This window comes from Microtus oregoni, unplaced genomic scaffold (genome assembly GCF_018167655.1).
Source record: "Microtus oregoni isolate MIOR12 unplaced genomic scaffold, Mior012 000082F_ref0000272, whole genome shotgun sequence".
Taxonomy (NCBI): domain Eukaryota; kingdom Metazoa; phylum Chordata; class Mammalia; order Rodentia; family Cricetidae; genus Microtus; species Microtus oregoni.
Window position 1 is genome coordinate 3,588,561 of NW_024544542.1, and position 4,249 is coordinate 3,592,809.

Here is a 4,249-nt window from a genome sequence, read left to right on the forward strand (position 1 = left end):
ACTGTGACTTCCAAATGAATGTTGTAAATTATGACAGTCGCCAGCAGAACTGACTTTTAAAGGGTAAACATAATGACTCCTGGCCTTTGGTCTTTATGTTAATGGCTCATCTCTTAATTAATCTTGCTGTTGTAGTAACTTCCAACTCAGCAAGTAAAGTCCAGAGTCATGAACGCATCTCATTTTTTCCTCTCTTTTCTGCGCCAACAATGAATTGCTAAAACCTGCCACTAGAATATATTCTCTAATGTATATAGACTGTTCCCCAACAATGCTGAATACCACTTGAGCAAACAGAAACATATGCAAGCACACACACACACAAGGTCAGAGGTGTGGGTCAGTTGGTAGAGCGCTTGTCTGGCATGCATGTGGCCCAGGGTTCACCCCAACCCCACATATACCAGGCATGGTGGTGCACGCTTGTAATCTCAGCACTCAGTAGGTAAAGGCAGGAGGGTTTGAAGTTCAAGATTATCTTGGCTACATAGTGAGTTTGAGGCCAGCCGGGAAAATAGCTAAATACATATACCAAGTTTATACTCTTGTTCAAATAATTAGCATTTATGAAGTATCTTCCATCCAGATAGCCTATGTTGCTTTGATGTAGCCAGTTCTGTCCACTGACCTTATCAGTCATTGAGCTAGTAAACCTATAAAGACATTCTATAACTTTATAAAGTCTAGGATCTTTTGACATACCTAGAAATGAACATACTTGGTATTCTGATATGAAATAGCAAAATAGTGAAGTGTCTCCCTCCTGAAGGTCCTCAAAGACAAACTCAGATGGGAATGGGCTGAGAGGATAGCTATGCTCACTGGTCTTCTAATAAAATGTTCCTAAGCTCTCTCAAGTCTTTGTCATAGTTTCTTTTCTCCCTGGAATAACCTTTACTCTCTGGAGACAACATAACTCAGTCCCCACAGTTTCATCTGCCTGATGCAGAGTAACAGTTTTGAAATATTATTTTCTATATATTTTTTCTTCATTGCCTTTTCCTAGTTTGGTCTTTCTGTCCCATTCTGTGTTCATTGAAAGTCTACAGAAAGATATGTGGCTTAGACAAAGTACCCAGGATGCTGCTTCTCTTGTGAGTGTGTGATTATGTGCACGCAGGAGTGCTGGGTATTCTCAGGCCAGCTCTCATACAGCACAGAAGTAGGGAGGCCGGAGGCTGATTCACGTGTTAATGCCCCTCACTTTACTTTTTTGAGACAGGAACTCTCACTGAACCTAGAGTTCATCGGTTGGACTATAGCCTGACTAGACAGTGAGCTCTCAAAATCTGCCCACATCTGTTCCCTCAGCGCTGTGCTTACAGATGTGCACTATCATGCCTGACTTTTACATAGGTGTTGTGCCTCCAAGTTCAGGTCCCTGTGTTTGCGCAGTAAACTGAATGAGCCATTTTCCCAGCCCAGGAGGATAGTTTTGAACCTGAGCAAGCCATCACTACCCTCTGAGAGTAATACAAAGTTTAAATGAAAAACTTTAAACAACAAGTGTGGGCTTGGAGCAATGTGCATTCCTATAATTCCAGCCCTCCGGATGCTGAGGCAGGAGGATGATGAGCTCAATGTCAGCCTGACCTACATATATAGTGATAAAAATTCATAAGCTGAAGTTTCTCAGTACTTGACCACCATACATGAAGTCCAAGACTCAGTCCCAGGACCATAAAATTCTTAAGGTCCACGAGAAGTTTCACAAAAGACCACCAGTCATGTACACAATGAACAAGAGCATGGGATTTGAGAATAATAATGCCTACATACAGTGGTGGCAAACTGAGACCCCAAGAGAAGTTCTCAGGCTTCCTTTAATCCAGAACAGGGGAATTCCAGGGAGGGAAAGTTAGACTGAGGCTTGATTGGTGGGTTTAAACACAAAGTATATGGGTTACTTTAGGATTGGTAGGTGACTTAGTGAGTAGGAACTTTCCAGCAGCAGGGTGGGAGAAGCTATCTTTGGCTATCTTGAGCTTGCATAAGGATGCAGGGCACTTACTGATTGGTTGCCCTGAGTTGTGATCCTTCCAAGAACTGCTTGTTCAGTTCCAGTAAACTGAAACTGAGGCCTGGTCCCTGCCAGGGACACTAGGAGCCTGTGATGGCGTTTGTTTGGCTCCTTGGCTCTGCCCAAAACAAAACAAAACAAAAACCCATAAGGCAGGTATGAAGCTGGTCATATCTTGGTGTTGGGATGGTTGCCTAGCATGCACAAGGGTTTAATCACAAGCGCTCACACACACACACACACACACACACACACACACACACACACACACGACTCAACCTCTCACTTTCTTCCTGATACTCCAGGGACAGTTTATTAAGTCCTGAATTAAATGGCTTGTTTCCTGGTTAGAGCCATAAGGAGTCACAATACAGAAGGAAGCTGTAAAGACAGAATCCATTTTTTGTTATCTCATCTATAGAAGGAACCTTATAAAACAAAGCTACTAAGGAGTCTAAGAGAAATAAGACATCTGTGTGCTATTATACTTCTAAGTGTATAGACATTTTAAACATTCTGTGGTTAGCAGTTGTAAAAGCCAGGTTTTCTCGGACTGTTTCTAAAAAGCCATGAGTCATGTTGTAAGTTCTTTAGCTTGGACTCAGAGTTACTGCGAATTTCTTAGTGTTAGCTCTACTGCCTCTTTCCAAGGCACAGAGACACTAGAGAGTTTTAGTTCTCAAAATGTATTTTTATGTCTTGCATGTAATTTTAGACCATAAAAAAGGAAACTTGTAGCTCTTTCTTAGGGCTATGATGATAATTTTTGCAGCTCTGACCAGTTAGAGAATCATTCCCTGTGGCATATCTTAACAAAAGTCATAAAACTAAGGTTAGGATTTTGTACAAAGAGGTGTGGTTATCAGCCACACCTGACACAGCAATTAAGTTGCTTCTTACATTTTATCAAGGTTCAACAGATCAGGTTGTTACATGCTCTTGTAAATAAGATTGTTTTTCCCAACCCCTTCGCCCCCCGGGAATATCCTGTCTTAGAAACCATCAGCAAGGCACCTGGTCTAATCTAAAGCTATTTTTGAAATTTTCTATCAGCTGATAGTATATAGCTAACTTGGCAGCTGGGGAAATAGAGCTGTTTTTAGGCTGTGTTCCAAGACAGCTCTTAAAGGGAACTTGTATTAATTAAAAAAAAAAAAGAGTAGCCCTCCTATATACAGATGATAAATGGGCTGAGAAAGAAATCAGAGAAACATCACCCTTCACAGATATGCCACAGATAGCATAAAATATCTTGATGTAACTCTAAACAAACAAGTGGAAGACTCGTATGACAAGAACTTTAAATCTTTGAAGAAAGAAATTGAAGAAGACACCAGAAAGTGGAAAGATCTCCCATGCTCTTGGGTAGATAGAATTAACATAGTAAAAATGGCAATCTTACCAAAAAGCAGTCTACAGATTCAATGCAATGACCAGCAAAATTCTACCAAATTCTTCACAGACCCAGAAAGAACAGTACTTAACTTCATATGGAAAAGCAAAAACCCCAGGATAGCCAAAACAATCCTGTACAATAAAAGAATCCCTAACTTCAAACTCTACTACAGTACTGAAAAGAGCCTGGTATTGGCATAAGAACAGACAGGAGGACCAATGGAACTGAAGACCCAGATATTAATCCACACACCTTCGAATACCTAATTTTTGATAAAGAAGCAAAAAATATCAAATGAAAAAAGAAACATATTTAACAAATGGTGCTGGTATAATGGATATCAACATGTAAAAGAAAGAAAATAGATTCATATCTATCACCATGCACAAAACTCAAGTCCAAATGGATCAAAGACCTTAACATAAAGCCAGCCACACTGAACCTCATAGAAGAGAAAGTGGGAAATACACTTGAGTGCATTGGCACAGGAGACCACTTCCTGAATATAACCACAGCAACACAGACACTGGGAGAAACAATTAATAAATGTGACTTCCTGAAACTGAAAAGCTTCTGTATAGCAAAGGACATGGTCAACAAGACAAAATGACAGCCTACAGATTGGGAAAAGATCCTCACTAACCCCACATCAGACAGAGGTCTGATCTCCAAAATATACAAAGAACTCAAGAAATTGGTCATCAAAAGAACACATAAACCAGTAAAAAAAAAATATGGAGTACAGACCTAAACAGAAGAATCTAAAAGACTGAAAGACACTTAAGGAAACATCCTTAGTCATCAGAGAAATGTAAATCAAAACAACTCTGAGA